We start from the raw sequence: 21,726 nt of genomic DNA on the forward strand, positions 1-21,726 counted from the left end.
TGGTGGATACCGGGGATTTGGGTGTAGTGATGATCATTGGTTGAGTTCTGCGGATCGGGGGTAGGTTGCAGTGTATTTTGAGGAGTATGGTAGGTAGTAGTTTGTGGATACTGAGTCAGAAGATGTTGGTGTTGAGGAGGAGTTGGCACTGGTGGAGGGTTAGGATTTTGAGGAGGTGTGGCGTATTGATGAGGTGCGGGAGGATTTTGTGGATGTTGGTTTAGTGTGTTTTGAGGAGGTGCTGGGTTTTGGGCGTTCTGTTGGTTAATATCCGGGACGTTTAAGGTGAGGGATAGGTTTGCCAAGTTGCGGACCTGCTCAAGTTCCCCTTGCAATTCCAGTATTTTCTGCTCCAACCGTAGAACCAAATCATTCTGTGTCGGAGTACTCCGACCATTTGAAGTTTCAACATTTTCCGCATGCGCAGCGTTATCTTTCCTGATACCACTCATGTCATCTATCTTAGCATTTACCTTACTCTTAGGATCACTTGGAGGAGGAGGAGGAGGAGGGCCTTTGGATCTGGTATGATACGCTGATGATGCCAGTATGCAAGAACCAACCCTTAGGGGATGGGAATAATCAAAACAAAGAAAAGCAAAAAGGTAAACAAGTCAGTAGGGGATTTTTGAAGGATATTTACAGTATTTAAACATGTATTACGGAATTATAAATTTGAATCCTAATTCTGGGGACCTCATTGTGCCGGAGGTAGGCCTAGCGACACATAGATTTGGAGAAACTTGATGCCAATAACCGCCTCATTTCATTAATGTAATAAATAGATCAAACCTCTAAAATGACAATAATTAAAAGAGTTGCTAGTGGCATTTGCCTTATTACAATCAATTTCTAAAATGACTCTAGAAAAGAAAATAAACAACAATTCTATTCTATTTGGTCCCGGAGGGACCCTCTCCAAGCTTGGCCTTCTTGGCCCCATCGATCAGATTCCCCAGGTCGCGCATGTCCAGCAGTATATACACCCTTGCTAGGTGTCCTCTTTCGTTGCCCTCTGCATTCTGACAATCCACGATCCTTTTCCTCATCTTCCCTTCAAGTTCCATCAGACCCTGCTCTAAGTACTCCAACCTCTCTGTTGATTTTGTAGCAACTTCCCTTCATTCATTGATTGATTCCATGTCTATCTTGTGTTGTTCCAAATTTCTAGCTTCAGACTCAAGGATTCTCTTGCGCAACCTCTTGTATTTTACTTGTGCTTCAGCAGTATCGTCTATGACCCTTTTTCCTCGATCGATCCCTGGCTCGACTTCTCCTTCTATGTCATCATCCAACCATGATAGGTAGAAATACACATGACCGGTGTGGTACCGATCTGGTTCGATGGTATCTTTTTTCACAATAATCTTCAGGTGCCACATGTGTTGGGCCTCACACTTGAATGGAATGGCACCACCCTGAAAGTCTGTTTTGTAGTGAACCATCTTAGAAACTCATGGTATGACTTGTTTTCTCCCAGCCTGTCTCATGACCCTGATAGGAGCATAAGGATAGATACCCCTCAACCCGATCAATACAAAGTGAGGAACATCCTTGGACTTGATAATGAACTCGCTAGTAGGGAACCACTCGAATATCCAATGGACCTTGTCATCAGTCAAATTGCTAAAGAAGTGTACCCAATCCACGGTATTTTCCGGTGTGCAAACCTGTCTGGGATGAAAGTCATTCTTTTTGGATGGTGAAAGGCTATGTGGTCATTCCAAGGTCGCCGCAAAAATTCCTGACGGTATTGTCCTCTTTGAAGATGCTCCAACAACCATATTTGCAGTAACAAATTACAACCCTCAAAATGTCTGAATCCCTTCTTACAACGGTCCAAAGCTCGGTATATCCCTGCCATGATCATTGGGACAATAGAGTAAGTCTGTCCCTCAATCCCTTCCATTAAGGTCTTGGTAACCATAGCCAAACGAGTATGAATCCTGCCTCCTTGAATTGGAAATACTATCATACCCAAAAAACAGACGATGAACACAAAAACCCGACGATGAGTCCAGCCCAGGGAAGTGATGGCAAACTCATCATGATAGACACGGTAGGATGTGTTGTGTCCATAACGCACGTAGAGGAAGTCTAAAGGTATGTAGGACTTCTTCAGGCAGACTAACTCGTCATTCTTTCTAAGACCCATCAGTTTCAGAAATCCCATAGAAGTACGATTTTTCGGTACCAGCAGACCAGGGCTATCCCAGGGTAGCCCGGCAAAACCTCCTATTTTCTCAAGAAGGGGAGTCATCTCTATGTTACCAAAACGAAAAACAACCCTCTTTTCTTCCTAGAACATAGTAGCGGCATCGATCAGTACATTGTTTGGCTGAATATCCAGCAAAGAAGGTAAATTTCCAAGAATTCTTTTCACATGGTTCTTGTCGCTTGGCGAGAGATTTTCCCACCAGTCTAGCAATAGAGGTGAGATACTTCGGACCATGCTGAACCTGGGGACTTCGTGCCTCATTTCTACAAAACAAATAAAGTTAGCCCTTTCCCCCTCCGAGTTTGACTACTTACACATTAATGATTAGCATATCAATACGTTTTCTCCAAATAATGCACATATCATGATCATGCCCGTTGGGATTATGGAAATCTCGATGGACTTTGGACAAGGCTTTCCTTGGAGAGTTATTATGCGGACAACATTCTAACTCATTCTAGGTTTCGACATGATGCATGCACAGTTAACATCAGAGTAGGGTTTTTCTATAGAAGTCTAGACCGGTACCCTCAAGCGGACAACTTGAGAGGGAAAGGCATGGAACCGTCGACTGCACCGCTGATCGACTAGTTTTACCGCAAATAAGCCTTTCCAAATTTAAAAAGGGTAATATAGGAAGAGCGCGGACACTCATCAAGTGCTGCTATGGTATTAATTGCGCACGAGTGGAATATGATGCAGAGCATGTAATAATGCAAAAAAATAAAATAACACCTTGTCAAGTATTTTGCATGATGAAAGCGATAAATGCGGTATTTAATAAATATAAAGACAGGAAAGAAAGAAAAACAAAGAAGGAGTTAGTTCGCATAATGGAAAAATTATAATAAAGCGGTAAAAGGGGTAGGGATTGGGAAAGACATAAAGATTGAAGCAAGTGAACAAGGTTAAACGAAAAGCTGCATGTAAGTTCATGTAAAAGGGAAAATAGGGAAGAGGGTGTGCATGTAGCAAATAAACGGTGAATTTGAGCATAAAATAATAAATACACGCTTATCGAGGGAGACTAATTCACACAGACCGAGTTCATTATGGTAAGAGCCTAAGGATATCCCCAGCAGAGTCGACATGCTGTCGTGCCCCTCTTTCTCGCGAAATCAGGCTTCGAAGTTGACAACTCTTTTAAATGGGGAGGAAGGGTTATTAAAAGAGAGAGTCGCCACCTAACAGATTAAGTGCGTTAGGGCACTATTTGCAAATAACTCAGGTTTACTAGTCAGTATCACCAAAGATCGGGTAAGGACTCAAATTACCTCGAGGAGAAGGTGTTAGGCAGTCCTCGAGGTCCACAATGGTGGGTCCCGGCCGAACTCAAATCATGTGAATTAGTCTAAGAGAAAAGAAACAATTTGGACAAAGAAAGAACTATTTTAACAGGAATGGGGGAGTCCTATGTTTTTTAGCCTAAAGGATCACCCTGTGCAACATAAATAATACTTCGTAACTTCCTCAAGATGGGGTGTTACTCATATTATAAAGCGGGCACAGACTATCATCTCCTGCTACCCGATTACTATCTTTAAGTTGTTTACCTAAAGCGCTCTATTTGATTCTAAGTCGTACCCTATGCGTGCACTACCCGTCCCTTGCCTATGGCCCAGGAGGTGTTTGGACCTCTATTTTGGATGGTTCTAGACTTAACTTAGGTTGCTCAAAATAATAAAACTAAGGGACATACAAAACAAGTTGGACCTTCATGTAAAAGCAAATAAGGGCCCAAGTTAGCCTCCACACTTAGGCAGCAAATGCACGCAAACAAACTAGTCGTTTTGACAGTTTCAACAATTAAAGTTGTTAGGTCCTATAGACATGATTTATATGTGATTCTGGATTTTAATCATGCGAGCAGTTATGCAAAGTATAATTCCTGCGTGACTGCACAATTGCCTACTGATTATGAGTATAAGCAGTTAAAACCTATAGATATTCTATCTAGGTGATTTACTCAGTATTTAGTAGTAATAAACACGAGAGATATTCACAATTACTCGGTTTTCCCTGTAGGCATGCTTTCTACTGGTGTTCATCGAGACAGTGTTTTTTAAAGCCTAGTTTTAGCACTTAACGCAGATAGGGATTACCCTATAGACATGATACCTACCTTTGATGACTGAAACTGGTTTTAGTTTCTATTAGCATGTATACTAAATGGGCAAGTATGACAATAGCATATCAATCAATTAAGAACCCTATAGGCATGATTTCTAAAAATAATGCAGATTTGTAGAGCATAAATATCCCTATGATCATGATGCCTAATGAATATGCTGCAATGCAAATTGAACTTTGGTTACTTTATTTCCTATAGGCATGGTATCTAACATGTAGAGGCAGAATAGATTAGACGGATTAAACACCTATAGGCAGGTTATCTACCACACACAGTAACAGAACATATTCGAGCAAAGTAAACACCTATAGGCAGGTTATCTAACACATAATAGCAGAACGTATTTGAATAAAGTAAACACCTATAGGCAGGTTATCTAACACATAATAGCAGAACGAGCAATGTAAACACCTATATGCAGGATTTCTACCCATTCTCATGCAAAATGTTAAAATAAACCCAGTTTCCCAATTTACTAACGCCCCAATTGTTATTACAAATAATTATTACAGACCAGAATTTAATGAATGAATTACAAAGTATATAAAACTATAGGAAGCCTGCAGCAGGCCAAATGCACCTGGACAGGCTAGGCCTTCAACTCATAGTGGCTCCAAAAGCCCATGTTCATAGATACACCATAACCAGCGGTGAATGATTCACCCATATCTTAAGGATAAGCATACATAACCCAAATCTCTAGTGTTTAAGAGTTCCCAAGGGCTTCAAGAACCCAGGGCAGGGCTCACACTAGAGAAGAATTATCAGAATAGTTCAAAGAAGACTAGGGACCAAATCCTAGTGTGTTAGAGTTCACGAGGTTCTCATATGAACCCTAAGCAGTTCTCAAAATAGGGAGACCAAGGGACAAAACCTAAATTGCTTTGGCTTTCAGCTAGCAAAGAGTGAGAATTCAGGAGAGTAGGATGGGATTAGGAGGTACAGAATCACACATAGAACATAAACAAATAGCAACACATTTGAACCTAGGTAGACTTAATTCAGTTTTTAGAAGTTAACACAGTCACATGCTAATAAGACCAGTTCATAAACATGTTCACAACGATAACAAAGACTGCAGATCAGACTAAATCACAGAAATAAAGCTCAATGATTAACAGTAGGTCAGGAACACACTAATTAGTATTAGGAACTAATTAAATAATTTAGCAGAGGTATCATAATATAGTGAGCACAGAACCAAACAAATCACATAGTAACAAGTTCAACAAACAAACTGATGAATCTGTTAAGGCACACATAATTAAACAATCCTTAAGAAAAGGTATAAAAATATTTTTTACTCTAAAAGACATCCCTAAATAACATAGAGTTAGGCAGATTTCATTAATCGATTCAACTAAGTTCAACACGTCTTAACTATAAGTAATAGCATTTAGGGTAACATGGTTTAATGGCAGCAACATATTAAACAAGTAATCATAATGGAATAGCAAAGGATTCAATAACTCACCAGTTAAGGTGAAATAGGGAAAAAGGAATCCAACAGTGTAGCAATTGTCTCCAACAGAAGCAGAACAGTTGAGGATTTCTGGCCTTGGCTTCCAGCCGGCCAGGAATCAAAAACACAGAATAATATTGCTAGAGATAATAGGAGTGAAAGATTTTGTTTATAGTAGTGAGAAATTTCGAACTCTAAAATCTCTTTTTTTTTCCAAAGCGAAGTGGGAGGGGTTCGAATAGTACTGCCTCCTTAAATACTGAGGTCAGTGTTTAAATCAGTAGGGTTGAACCCTAAGTTTTAGGTGAAAAAATACACAACACCAGTAGGAAAAATAAGGTAAAGAATCACATCAGGCAGACAAGAGATCATTGTAAAAGGAAATACTCAATCGAGCCAGATTTGATTCAAGTAAAAAGGGTTGGAAACCCTAAATTAGGTAAACCCCGAAATTAGTAGAGAATAATGGAAAATAATCATGAATTAACACATACAAATGAACGTAGACAGGGATTATTCAAGAGAGACATGAAATTGAACCAGATTAGATCGAGTAAAAAGGGACTGAAACCCTAATTTTGGGTAAAACACAAAATCAGCAAGAATAAAAGAAAAGAACACATATTAGCACAAAATAAACATATATAGGAACTTAAAAAAGGAAACTTATAATCGAACCCTAAATTAGCTAAGTCACAAAATCGGTAAAAATCAACAGACCCATAAGTAATAGAGCAAATATAGATGAAGAAATGTTAAAAAAACAGAGTTTGAACCAGATTTGGTTCAAATCAAAGAAGATCTGAAACCCTAACCTTTAGGGCTTAGTGCGAATCAAGAGAGATATGAGAGAATCATCACAAATAACGTACTTGGACTTGAGATTTGTCCGGATTTAAAAGATAAACACAGATTTGGACGGAATCAAATCGGGGTACTTGCCATATTTAGGCAAGTACCTAAGTTATTCCGGAATCTAGCACCAAATAAAGGAAGAACCCTAAAATGGTAAGGGAATGGGGTAAGAATCCCATTAGGACCGGGATTTGGGAGGATTTGGATGAGGCGACGGCGTTAGGGTTCAACAGGGGAGGGGGAATGAGGGCGGCAGTTTTAGAAAAGTGAGGATTAGGGTAGAGAGGAGGGATATAAGGGAAGGGGGTCGTTAGTTGTGGGTCGTTGATCATTTTTTATCAACGGCCAAGATTTAGGCAGATTGGGGTTGGGTTTAATGAATGGGTAAAGGTAATTGGGTTATGGGTATTGGGCTTGGGCTGGTTTGGGTAGTTTTAGGTCCGAATTAGTTATAAAATTAGGGCCAGATTTTAAATACCTAATTTTAATAAATAATAATTTATAAAATAATATATAAATAACAAAATATATTATTTGTGTATGCAAATGATTAAAAGCAGTTTTTTAACATTATGAAAAATATAAAGGTTATTTTTTGCATAAATAAAGTAATTATAAGTACATATGGGCTACTATTGCAAAATGTACAATTTTAGCTTTTAAAATGCAAATGTAATTATAACAAATGTATTAAAAATATTTAAAACCTAATATGGGTGTAAATGATGAGTTTAGATGATAAAATCATCGTAAATATTATTTGTAAGGTAATTAATGGTTATTTATATAATAAAAATACTGAAATAAATTAATTTAAAGCCTTTACAAATTATGAAAAATTATGAAAATACTTGTATATGCTTGTAAATCAAATGATGATGCATATGTGCTATTTTGAGAGTGTGTGTGTGTATATATATATATATATATATATATATATATATATATATATATATATATATATATATATATATATATATATATATATATATATATGAGGAAAAAATTGGGTATCAACACCTACGACCACCGCTTTTGCGGAAACACCTCGCACCTGCGCTGCCCGGCTTCCTCACCATTTCTGCTTCTGCGACTCCCTGCCCGCATCTGCGCCATCGCAGGTGCGTAAATCCCATCGCACCTGCGACCTCTGCTGACACCCTCCAACTCCGCACCTGCGGCATCGTATATGCGCCCAAATCTGTGCTTCTGCGGTCTTCCTCACCTAGCACTATTCTCACATCTGCGACGCCTTTGTCGCTTCTGCGGCCATTGCACTTGCGCAAACCAACCGCAGGTGTGATCATACCAGAACCAGCAGCCTATGCTTTGCACATGAAGTAAAAATGATTTGAACCTCGTCCAAAACTCATCCGGGCCACTCGGGACCCCGTCTAAATATACTAACAAGTCCAATAACATAACACGGACCTACTCGAGGCCTCAAATCACGCATAACCACATCAAAACAACGAATCACACCTCAAAACGAAATCTATATACTTTAAAACTTCAACTTCCATAATCGATGCCGAAACCTATCGAATTACGTCCGATTGACCTCAAATTTTGCACACACGTCACATTTTACATTATGAACCTATTCCAATTTTCAGAATCAGATTTCGACCCCAATATCAAAAAGTCCACTCTCGATCAAACTTTCCAAAATTTCAACTTTCGCCATGTCAAGCCAAATTCCACTACGGACCTCCGAATCACAATCCAGATGTGCTCCTAAGTCTAAAATAACCCAACGGAGCTAAAGGAATCATCAAAACTCCATTCCGGGTTCAAATTCACAAAAAGTAAAACTTGGTCAACTTTCCCAATTTAAAGCTTCGACAATGAAATCCATTCTTCCAATTCGATTTCGAATAACCTGAAAATCAAAACGGACGATTCACATAAGTCATAATGCATCATATGGAGCTACTCAAGCCCGTAAACTACCGAGCAAAGTGCAAATACTCAAAACGACCGGTCTGATCGTTACAGGAGTGAATGACATGTGATTACCCAAAATGTCATCTTTAAATTTAATAATTAATTTTGTATTCTAAGACCTCGAAAAGTACTATTTATAATTTCTCGACTTGCGTACGCAGTCCGTAAAATTTTTCGAAAAGTTTTCAGGTGAAAAATGGATTAAAATGTGAATTAGAGCTTTAAAACTCTATCGAGTTGACTTTGGTCAACATTTTGAGCAAACTAACTCGGATTAGTATTTTGATAGTTCCGGTAGGTCTGTATCGTAATTTGGGACTTAGGCGTATGCTCGGAATCAAATTCTGAGGTCCCTAGCCCGAGATATGGAATTTTGATAAAAAATTAAAAGTTTAAGTTCAAATAGTGATCGGATGTCAAATTATATGCAAACGACCTCGGAATAGAATTTTGATGATTTCGACAGCTCCGTATGGTGATTTTAGACTTAGAAGCGTGATCGGAATTTTATTTAGAATTCCGTAGTGGAATTAAGCTTAAAATGCCAAAAGTTGAATTTTTGGGAAGTTTGACCGAGGGGTTGACTTTTTGATATCGAGGTCAGAATCTGATTTTGGAAATTGAATAGGTCTGTTAGGTCATTTATGACTTGTGTGCAAAATTTAAAGTCATTCCGAATTGATTTGATGTGTTTCGGCACAAGATATAGAATTTGAAAGTTCAAAGTTCATAGATTTTGATTTGAGGTGCGATTCATCGTTTTGATGTTGTTTGATGTGGTTTGAAGCCTCGACTAAGTTCGTATTGTATTTTGGGACATGTTGGAATAATTGGTTAAGATACCGAGGGTCTCGGGTGAATTTCGGAAGGTAAACGGAATGGATTTCGGACAAAGAGGGTTGCTGGAAATTTCTGTTGCAGAAATATCTGGTGCGTGGAGCCAAAATTGGAAGCTTATATCTCGCAATTCATAAGGAATCAGAAAATTTTCAAAACATGAAATTTGTAGTCGTTTGATTCTAGTTTCCAGAAAGTTAAATCATTTATTATTTGGATATTTGTACAGAAAGCTATGATGGATTGAATGAAGGATGGTAGAGCAGTTTCGTCAGAAATTTCGCCAGAAATTTCTGATGCGTAGAACCGACTTTGGAAGCTAATATCTCATAATTCATAAGGAATCAAAAAAATTTCAAAATATGAAAGTTATAGTTGTTTGATTCTAGTTTCCATAAAGTCAAATCATTCATCTTTTGGACATTTGTACATAAAGTTATGATCGATTGAAGGAAGGCTGGTACAAGCAAGTTCTAGTGGACTTTTAGTGACGGAAAATAGACTTTTAGTGACGGATGGGCAGAAACTTAAGGACCAAAAATGGTCATTTCCTTCATTTTGTTTTGGATTTTTGGAGCACGATTCTTGGGCGAATTTTGGGCGATTTTTAGGGGAAAATATTGGGGTAAGTGTTCCTTATCCTATATTGATTATATTTCATGATTCTATACTCATTTACATCATGGATCCGTAAATTTATGGAAGAAAAATCAAGATTTTATCAAAATCTTCCAAAAATGAAAATTTAAGATTTGGAGGTCGAGTTGTTATCAGAATTTGGTAAAGTTGGTATGGATGGACTCGTAATTGAATGGGTTATCGAATTTTATAAGTTTCACCAAATTCCGAGATGTGGGCCCCACGTGTAAATTTTGAGCTAATTTCGAATTTTATTGAAAAATGTAATATTTTCTTATGAAATTGATTACTATAATTTTTGTTGACTGTATCGAATTAATTATGACTAGATACGAGTCGATCGGAGTCGAAAAATCGAGGAAAAAGCATAATACTTGGTTAAATTAGAGCAAGTCGAGGTAAGTGACTTGTCTAAACATCTTTTTGTGCAGATCCATGTACATCTTATCAGACCACGCATCAGTAAACTAATTGTACGAGGAGACTTCGAGGTATATCTGCCAGCGTCTGTAGACTCCGGAGTCCCCTTCTATCTTACTATGTTGTCTTCCTTATTTGCTTTAGACTCTAATGTATAGATACATAGAGAATAAATTCTTAGAAGCTTGTGACTTATTTCTACCGGGTTTTGGGAGTTGAAATTGTTTGAATTGTAGTTTATTTATTTTAGATATTTATTATTATTCCGCATTGATAGGCTTACCTAGTCTTAGAGACTAGGTGCCATCATGACATCCTACGGAGGAAATTTGGGGTCGTGACAGAATGTAACAGTGACACTACATGTAGATCCTTGAGACTGTCCCTGAGATGGTGCATCTTGGAACTGCACAAGATTATGAGTCCCTTGTTTTTACACCTGCATATGGTTGTTGTTTCCATGTGTTGTGCCTGCATAAAGGTTCCCAAAAGCTTCAGTCATACATGTTTGCCCTGCATTGTAACTTCCTTTAGCTTGAGTTGTGAATGCTCCATGTTGTGTGGTATGTGCTCTTTGATGAGAATGACCACCGGCTATTCCTTGGTGACCAATAGATGCTCCTTGGTGAGCAGTAGGTGCTCATTGTTTCCTTCTGCCTTTAAAGTCTGTCTGATAACCAATGATCTGGTAACAGTTCTCTTTATTATGTCCTTTCATCTTGCAATGTTCATAAAATAGACTGTAATTCCTTATTCTTCTGTAGTGAACCTCCTTTTACTACTGAACTCCACAATATTGTAATGTCATTTCCCTCAACTATTGAGTTCATCCCAATGTGTGATAAGGTTCCTGATGTACTCCTTTGATTTTCATCCTCAACAATTAGAGCGTAAGCCTGATTCAAAGTAGGTTCCACTGATTTCATTAGAATTTGCCTTTTAGTTTGAGCATAGGAATCATTCAGTTCACTTAGAAATTGTAATAGCCTCTGCCTCTGAAGATGATCTACATACTCCTTCAAATTTGTTGAGGGTACCATTGCATCATACTCAGCCTAGAGCTCCTTCAATTTCGTAAAATACATGGATACTGAATCTGTTTCTTGGGAAATTGTAGCAATTTCTCTATGCAACTGAAAAGTCCTCATTCTATTCACCTTATAAAACCTCTCCTTTAGATCCTCCCATACTAGGTGAGCATTAGAAGCATACACGATTCTACTAAGTAAATCTGGAGATACTGTATTAATAATCCACGAAAGCACAATCGCATTACAAGTCTCCCAGTCTTCATGCAACTCTGACCTAAACTGATTCTTAATACATGTTCCATTGACAAACCCTAGCTTTCATTTGGCCTGAAGTGCAATTCTCATCAATCTCCGCCATAATCCGTAATTCTCATCTCTAGTGAGTTGGACTAGAATCAACACAAAGCTTGGAGTATCTAAGGGATGAATGAACAAAGGATGAGTATGATCAATTTTCTCCCTCGGCATTGTCGATTCGATGTTCTCGAGGGAAGGAGGTGAGGACGAATGAGATGAAGTTTCATTCATATGAACTCAGAGAACAATTAGACGAGAGCAGTGATCGTACAAAGCTTTGATACCATGTCAAACATCTGCCATGGATGCTTCTAGCTTGAGCTAAGAGAGTTTGGAGCTTAGAGAGGAAAGAAGAGAAGATGATGAGTATTTTCTCTGTTGTATTGATTAACAACCTATACACATACATATACAGTGTAAAACCAACTGACTCTAACTAACTCCTAATTATATAATTACCAACTAATCTAACAAATTGTTTGCCAGCTAAGTGCTAGCTGGCTTCCTTATTCATGTGACACCTTTAACAGACTCATCCCAATGTTGGATGTTCACGTTATAAATGTTTAGACTTGGGCTTGCGAGAGAGTTATAATGTCTTACATTTATTAAGGAATAAGTTGTTATATATCCCCATATATAATATCAATAGAATACTTGCCTCATAAATTAGTTTTTTGAGTTAAATTAGACTTAAATATTCATTTTCTTACCACATACGAGGTATAATATAACTTCTTAATTGCTTAATCTACATTTAGATCTTGTGCTCAAGTTAATGATTACTCCAATTGTGTGGGGAGTGAAGGTAAAGAAAGTAGTGTATTAGTCTATGTTATTTTGATTTTCCAAAAATATTGTTATGCTCGTGTCGAATCATCCCGAAACATAAATTTTAGAAGATCAAACACATACATACTCGATATCATTTTTGAATAAAGTAGCAGGTTATTATTTAATTTTTAGGTTATCTATCAGACCTTTTTTTTGTTATATGTTTGTATGGGTCAAAATCTACCTCAATGGGATTTAGCGTGAAGCAGTATCGTGGAAAGCGATATGGTCGAGGTCGATTAGTAAATAACAGGGCTCTTAGCCAAGTAGTCAATAACAACCGAGGTCGAGTATCAAGGGCAGTGCTAACGGCTAGTTTTTGTAATAGAATATTCAGGATAATATTCTATTAAATATTCTTGGTGTCTGTACTTTTAGGGTTGACTAGGGAATGTCCCATATAAATAGAAAAAGAGATAGGGGAAGAGGTATGTATTATTCTCTGATAAGAACATCCTTTAAAAAGCAGACTTTCTCTCTAGATTAAAGACAATCACTACCTTTCTAAAGATATTCGATTGTCTACTATTCCATACTTTTTTTGTTAGATCCGAGAAGGATCCCAATATCCTAATATTTGTCTATCATTCATCATTGTTAGAAGGAGGAATTATCCATCTCATTCAATATTGGGTGAATCATTCTCCTTATTTACTTTAATGTCATTTATCGATTATTTATTGCTTGATATCCCCCATCATTAATGATCTATGTACATTGAATGTATATCATATTTAATCTTCTCTCAACACTGTTCTTGCGCTATTTATGTTAATCGATTATAGATCTGAAGTTATTATCACTAACTAGGTTTAGCCCTTCGTCATACTAAATTAATTGGTTTAATCAAAAGTCTATATTTTTTGGTCAAACAATTTGGCGCCGTCTGTGGGGACTATCTAGTTAAGTTGTTAGTTTCTTCTAGATCTATAACTGGAATAGTCCATAAAAAAAAGAGCTCCTACTTCCTTGTACACACGAATCTGACATGGCAGGTAATGGAGAAGAAAGAATGAAGGCAGTGACCGATCTCACTACCAACCTCTTAAACACCATTAATGAAGTCTCCGAAACAGAAGGCGAAGACATAACACCTAACACCTCTCCCCGGCAAAGTGGGTCACCCTTCCCTCATGTCAGTATCACAATATCCCCTGGTAAAGGAGCTTCCACGTCCACAGTGAAAGCGGCACCACCAGCGGTAAAGAAGCTATTCAAGGCTTGGCTGATAAATACGCTGACCGGCATCCTCGACAAGCTCACTCAGGAGGCAGTCAGAGAAAATGCAAGGACTTGCATTGCACCAGCAACGGCCATGCAGCACGGCCCTCCCCCTCCAGTAATAGGTATCACTCACAATATTAATAATGCAGGTAACGACAACCTCACGTCCATTCTGAGGAAAATGGAAGAAATAGAAAATGAAAACAAAATGGTTCGGGATCAAATGAGAGAACACCAAGAAAGAGTCGACAAAATACCGGGTGCCCCAAAACTCTTGCCAAAAAGAGACGCAGGTCGGTTCGTTGAGCAACCCTACAGTGATGAAGCCGCCCCACATGCCATATCCTTATTCATAGTGGTTGGGGACTTCTCTCCTACCTACTAGGTCAAAGGTTCAAGGCTAGGTAACAATGACAACAAACAACTGGAACGTCATCCACCACAAGTACTTCAACTTTTAAGAAAAAACGTCCTCCAAGTCGCACACTTTTTCCCTCACTTGAGTTTTGTCCCAATTGGATTTTCTCGAGGAGGTTTTTAACGAGGCGACAAGGGGGACACTTCCAAGTCTAAATACGAGCGGAAAGAGACACCAGACGGTTAGTTCATTGCTCAACCTCTCAACACGTCTCCAGTTCACCCAATGAAGGGACTAGATAGACTGGAACGGGAATGCCAGCCCGAAAAACATGTAAATTTCTCCAAGTATATGAGCAAAATACAAGTGTATGAAGTTCGCCCATATTTTTGCCAAAACAACATCATCTCAATATCTATACGGCCTCCGGCCACAATTAAGTAAATCACAGTCGACCTCGTTCAAGTTAACTCACATTCGACCTCGTTCGAATTAACTCACGTTCGACCTCGTTCGAATTAACTCATATTTGACTTCGTTCGAATTAACTCACATTCGACCTTGTTCGAATTAACTCACATTCGACCTCATTCGAATTAACTCACATTCGACCTCGCTCGAATTAACTCACATTCGACCTCGCTCGAATTAACTCACATTCGACCTCGCTCGAATTAACTCACATTCTACCTCGCTCGAATTAACTCACATTCGACCTCGCTCGAATTAATTCACATTCGACCTCGCTCGAATTAACTCACATTCGACCTAGTTCGAATTACCTCGCCCGAATTAACTCACATTTAACCTCATTCGAATTAACACCTACTGATCCCTGGCCATGACCAAAACCAAATTTTTATGATTAAAATGACAAAACAAAAGAAAGAAGCATGCAAGCCCAAACAGAAAGAAAAGAATTAGATACGAAATAGCGAAAACGACATTTCTTACTTCAAATATATCCCTTACAAAGGCTAAAGCAGATGCCAGCAAACGTATGTACAAGAATTACAAGCAAAAGAAAGAAAAAGCAACTACGCGCTACCTAACTCAACAGCACCATCTCCACCCGTCTCTCCACCATCGTCGTCGGCGCCGGGATACTCATCCTCATACCAGGCATCCTGCTCCCTTCCATATCTTCCTCAGCATCACCAGCTTGTGGTGTAGCAGGGTCATAGCTGCAAGCAAATCGAGCTTCACGTGCCTTAGCACGGGCATTCTCTAAGTCGGCTTCCGAAATAGCCCCCGTCCTCATCAGATCCCTGAATATATCCAGCTGGGCCTCAGTGTGAATCCATTCCTCATATAGATCCCGAGGAACATCAGGAAAAATAGTATGGGATGAGGACAGTTGCGCCAATAACTGTGCCTTCTCGGCCTCGAGGGAAACAACTCAACCATTAAGGTCTGCATCCTCTTTTTCTAACTCCCCAATCCACTTATCAAGATGCTCCTCTTTAAGCCTAGCCGTCTTCATGGTGCAATCCCATTCAGAACGGATAACACTGATCATATCCTCTAAAGCTGCCGCTTTGCATGCAACTGATAACTGGGCCGACTTCGCCTTCTCCAAATTCGTTACCTTCTCGGTGACCTCGCCACTCAAAACGGTTGCTCAAAATTGACACTCCTCCAGCTTGGCACGCAGCGAGACCACTTGGGCCTGAAGGTCGGCGCATTGGGCCTCAACCCCCTACTCACCTCGAGCTCCTCCTCTTTATCTTTCAACACCCCCTCAAGCTCACTACATTTTCCGATGACCTTCACCAATTCGTCATCCTTCTTCTTTAGCTCGTTTCAAAGGGCCCAGAGGTTTCTACTACCACTAAGTCGCTGAAAAAGCTCACGGTTCTTATCACGATATTCGCGATATTTCCGCTCCATCTTTTGGAAGATAGTCTTACGCCTCTCCTCTCGACGGGAACTTTCAATCTCCAAGATCACAGTCTGAAATGAAAGCCAGAGCGGGTAAGAACAAAGTCAGAATCAACATAAAAAACGAATATGGAAACGGAATACCAAACATACCCTAAGAGCAAGGCCGGCTATGCTCTTCGACAAAGTGGAATCCTTCAGCTTCTCGAGGGTCTTACCCTCCACATCGGAACAGAGTGGACCAAGAGAAGGGACCACGTCCTCCGTGTCAACTAATAGATTCCGGTCAAGAGGGATCGCAATAGTACGCGTGCTCCCTTCTAATCTCACCTCAAGCCGGGTGAGTCCTCCCCCCATCATCCTAACCTCCTCGAAGTCCATATCGGAGCCCGTCTCATAATCCTCTTCGGCAACACTTTTGCCCTTGGTATCAACTCGAGAGGAAGGATCCTCGATCGGTAATGAGGTCGATGTCTCACCCCCTTGTAAGGCATCAGGGACTTGCGTCGACGACCCTTCAATACCCATTTCGACCTCAAGGAGCAACGTACATCCCTCGGCCCCCGACGGCGATGGGATCATAGACAGCAGCTCGGTACCAACTCTGAGATCTATGGTCGTCATTTCTCTGATGACAAATCCATCCATCACCGAACTTCCCACGTGGACACTTCCCTCGGCGATACCGACAAATCGCCTCTTGCGGGGAAGTAGATTATCATCAATCGACGACGATCCTTCCTCATCGTCCTCGTCAACTAGACGTAGAGGAGAAGTGGAAACACCCGCCGCAGTAGTCGACGACCAAGCAGGTCTCACCACAGTAGTAGGAACACAAATGGCCTTCCTCTTACGGAATGTCGGAGCATAAGCTTTTTGCCTCTTCGAAGACCTTTAGCCTGCAAAAGTGATTAGAACGGAGACTCTCAAAGTTATGACGAACACGCGACCACAAGGTCAGGACAGCATACGTAAAAAGTCACTATATGGACAAACAAACTCATCGGTCGCTGAAAGCTTGGGCCCGAACTTTTGGAAAAAGGCCTGCCACCCACGGATCCCCACTGTGTGGGGAAAGATCTGGCTAACCCATTCGTAAATATCTGTGACCAAATGAGGGGGCTCGGTCTCAGCTGGAGAAAAAGACAGAACGGTTAGACTACGACCATAATGAGCAAAATGAGCACTTAGTGAAAATACTTATGGGCGTAATTCCACGCCTTAGGAAATCCATTTGCGTTCGCCACCACGTCCTCAATCTTGATGTAGAAGTAATTAAACCAGAATTGACTATGTGCTTTATTGTCCATCTTTACTACCAAGCTTTTGCCTCCACGATGACGAAGGTGAAACATTGTCCCTCTATGGAAACTCGGCTCGAAAAGGTGCATCAGGTAGCGAAGAGAGACCCCGCGGCCAGCCAATTCTACGTACTTCGTCAGCATGAGGATGAACTTGTAGATATAAGGAGAAAGTTGAGCCGGGCAGACGCCGTAGTAGCGGCAGAATTCCTCTGCCAATGGGAGAATGGGAAAAGAGTAGCCCACGTAGAATGGATATGCGTAGAACGCGCAATATCTAGGGCGATGAATCTGCACCACATCGCGTCCAGCCGGGACCAGATCGATGTGGACTGGAATTTTGAACTTCGCCCTGAAATTAGCAAGAGTCGTCGTGTCCGTCTCAGACTCTACGGCCTCAGGGTCATCCTCGGGCAGCTTTGAGAAGTCATTTCTAGCCTTCTCGCTACGGAGAATTATTTCCTCCACCGTAGGAAAGCTTTCACCTTCTGCAGCAATGGTAGTCCCACCTTCATGGGAAGGCATGCACACTGCCAAAGGAACAGGGTCAGGTACCCTCCCCCCCCCCCCAGAACTGGAAGACACATTAACCATTTCAGTTTATGAATAGAGGGAATGTAAACGCAGAAGAGTCGAGTGGCAGGAACCACCGAAATCAATGAAGGCAGGAGTATGAAGTAAGGTCAAGAAAGCAGAGATTCTAATTGAGGAAGAAGAAGATATGGAAATCCGATTCTTAGAAGGCAAAGAATGAATCGAAGGATTAAGTATCCCCATTTATAAGAGTTGGTGCATCAATATCGAGGAAGCAAACCACAGTTGCCCAGCTCAAGAATCGAAAAGGCAGAGGCGCGGGAAATGATACAGGGTATCGGAAAAATACGTAATAATAACGTATGATGACATGACGTCACTCTGAAACGACGTGACCCTAGGTTGTGGCTCACGGAAGGCCATGTTTCCTTCCCGTCCGAAGCGCTACTACTCGACCTGCTCGCATAAAACCTGACCCTAATTGACAGAATCCGCTCATCAAGGTCGCCAAGGGTCGACATCAATAAACGGAGGGACTAACTGTATGGGTCAAAATCTACCTCAGTGGGATTTAGCGTGAAGCAGTATCGTGGAAAGAGATATGGTCGAGGTCGATTAGTAGATAACGGGGCTCTTAGCCGAGTAGTCAATAACGGCCGAGGTCGAGTATCAAAGGCAGTGCTAACGGCTAGTTTTTATAATAGAATATTGAGGAGAATATTCTATTGAATATTCTTGGTGTATGTACTTTTAGGGTTCAGTGAGGAATGTCCCATATAAATAGAAAAAGAGATAGTGGGATAGGTATTTAATATTCTCTAATAAGAACATTCTTTAAAAAGCAGACTTTCTCTCTAGATTAAAGACATCACTACCTTTCTAAAGAGATTTGATTGTCTACTATTCCATACTTTTTCCGTTAGATCCGAGAAGGATCCCAACATTTTAGTATTTGTCTATCATTCATCATTGTCAGAAGGAGGAATCATCCACCTCATTCAATATTGGGTGAATCATTCTCCTTATTTACTTTAATGTCATTTATCAATTATTTATTGCTTGATATCCCCCATCATTAATGATCTATGTACATTGAATGTACATCACATTTATGTCCTGTTTGGTCAAGCTTCTCAAGAGGGAAAGATATTTTTTTTCCTCAAAAGTACTTTCCCCCCTAACTTGAGGTGTTTGGCCAAGCTTTTTTGGGGGAAAAAATTACTTTTTGGGAAAAAGTAGAAACAGTTTCTGAGAAGCAGAAAAAAGTAGTTTCTTCCCAAAAGTAAAAGTAGGAGCACTTTTGACTTTTTTTCTTACCAGAAATACCCTTAACAAAAATATAGTATATACCAAAATAACCGTTAAACTTAATACTTAGGATATTAATGTATAAATATTTTTTATTATTTTTAGGATAACTTTCTAATATATAGTGACTTTAGGGGTGAATGCTTTTATATTTGTTGAATGATTTTTAATATATTTAACTTATATTAAAAGAATTAAGTAGTTTTAAATTTTATTTTCATATTTTACTTAAATAAAATGAAAAGATTTAATTATTGCCTGTAATAACAAATTTTTAAAATTATTTATTTACTTATAATATTAACTATTAAGCAAATCTATTCATTTCCTTATTCGTAATTTGATACTTAAAAGCACTTTCTGAAAAACTTGGCCAAACACAAATTATTGTTCAAAAGAGTTTTTCAGAGTGATTAGCCAAACACAAACTGCTTCTCTGCAAAAGTATTTTTTTCAAAAGCACTTTTGAAAAAAATACTTCTCAAAATAAGCTGATTTCTCCGGCTTGGCCAAACAGACTATTAATCTTCTCTCAACAATGTTCTTGCGCTATTTATGTTAATCAATTATAGATATGAAGTTATTATCATTAACTAGGTTTAGCCCTTCGTCATACTAAATTAATTAGTTTAATCAAGTCATACATTTTTTGGTCAAACAATGTTAACTTAGACATTTAGTGTACAAAATTTACTCAATCCATGCATCACTTAAACTCAAGTCTCAGGGTAGAAAAGATAAGCATATTAGCGAAGTAGTGGGTGTTTTCTTCAAAAGGTATTTAGGATAATATTTTATTTATTTTTGTAAGTTAATGCCAAAAGTTACGTAATCTTCTCAAATAATAGTAAGAGTAAAACTAATGTGCGGAGTTACCTAAATTTGCGCAGAACAGTTACCCGCCCGGCAAAGCCCTCGCCCTACGTACATAGATGAATTTTTCACTAAAACAAAATAAAAATGGAGTTCTTTGCCCTCTTAATCATTTTTTAACTATTATTTAAAAGAATGACATCATTTATTGTTTATTTCATAAAGAGCATTTTTTTTTATTATTAGCATATTATAAAAATTAAGCTCAACATTTAATAAGTTAACTGACTCATCAATCATAAAAAGTAGTTTTTTTTGTCCATCTCCATTCTCCCTTTCCAACATTCATCTTCTTCACTCCATTTTTAAAAATCTGATGCATATTTGAATGCCACCTAAATTCAAGATGTATTGATTTATACGTCTTTTATACTTTGTATATCAAGTATTACTTTAACTCAAAATATATTTTTATGTATATAATTTTTGTATATTTATTTGTGAAGTGCCATATTATTTTAAGATGTATTTTTAATGTATATTTCAAATATATTTTATATATCAAGTGCCATTTTAATCCATAATGTATTTTTTTATATGTTCTTTTTGTATATTTATATGCCATCTTAATTAAATTTAAGATATATATTTTTATGTATATTTCACATGTCTAAGTGTCATCTTAATTGAAGATGTATTTTTTTAATATATTTTTTGTATATTTTATATGTGTTAATTCAATGTATATTTTTTATATATACGTTTTGTATATATTAACGTATATTATTATCGAAGTAAGATCTTTATGTTAAGAAAGGAAGAAAGAAGGAAGAAAAAAAACTTAAGAAAGATAATTAAAAAGAAAACGAATGGAACAAATTTAGAAAATATATTGGTTTCGGCAGAAAATAAAATTAAGAAGATGAAGAAAAAGAAGGTAAGCTAATAGATAAAGAGAAGAAAAGATAGACATGATTTTTGTACAAAGAATTATTGACTTTCCACTTCAAATTGCTTATGTTTAGGGATTAGTAATTAATATTCCTATTTTAATCGAACTGTGTGCTACAAATATAAATATTTTCCAATCACAACTGTAATATTGGATTTTATGTTAAGAATTTGTTATATTTCTTTTAAACTGTGTGCACTTTTTGGCTAAATATCCTCTAATTTCACTAATGTATAGTTTGAGAAGTATTTTTTATTATTTGATTTGATAAACATATTTTGTTTGGTCAAGCTTTCCGTAAGAAATATTTTTGAATATTAAATTACAAGAAAATAATATTAAGGTTTATTTTATAACTAGTACTATTACTAAATAGAGAAATAATTTTAAATATCTTTTTTTAAAGGTTTTAGTTAAGTTTTTATTTTTATATGCTAGTTTAAATCTAAAACATAAAATAAAGACATAATATTAAAATTTTAATCAATATAATATAGTTAAACAGGAAAAAAAAGATGAGAAAAGCTCGTATTTATATTTGAGAGATATATGAGTTAAATTAGTAATATATAGTTTGGTAAATATAATTTTTTTGATAAGGAAGTTTTTGTCTTAAATAATTAATTTTAAACTGCTACTTCTACTTTAATACACTTTTTATTTTGGCCAAATACTTCAAATTAT

At 38.1% G+C, this 21,726-nt stretch overlaps 1 protein-coding gene across 1 annotated transcript in view; it reads right to left on the reverse strand.

Annotated features, from left to right (window-relative positions):
* The window catches only part of LOC104106036 (uncharacterized), a 187,835-nt gene that overhangs the window by 144,768 nt on the left and 21,341 nt on the right, over nucleotides 1-21,726 (reverse strand). The gene's annotated exons all lie outside the window — the stretch shown is intronic.

The sequence above is a fragment of the Nicotiana tomentosiformis genome, chromosome 6 (assembly GCF_000390325.3).
Source record: "Nicotiana tomentosiformis chromosome 6, ASM39032v3, whole genome shotgun sequence".
In the NCBI taxonomy this organism is placed as follows: domain Eukaryota; kingdom Viridiplantae; phylum Streptophyta; class Magnoliopsida; order Solanales; family Solanaceae; genus Nicotiana; species Nicotiana tomentosiformis.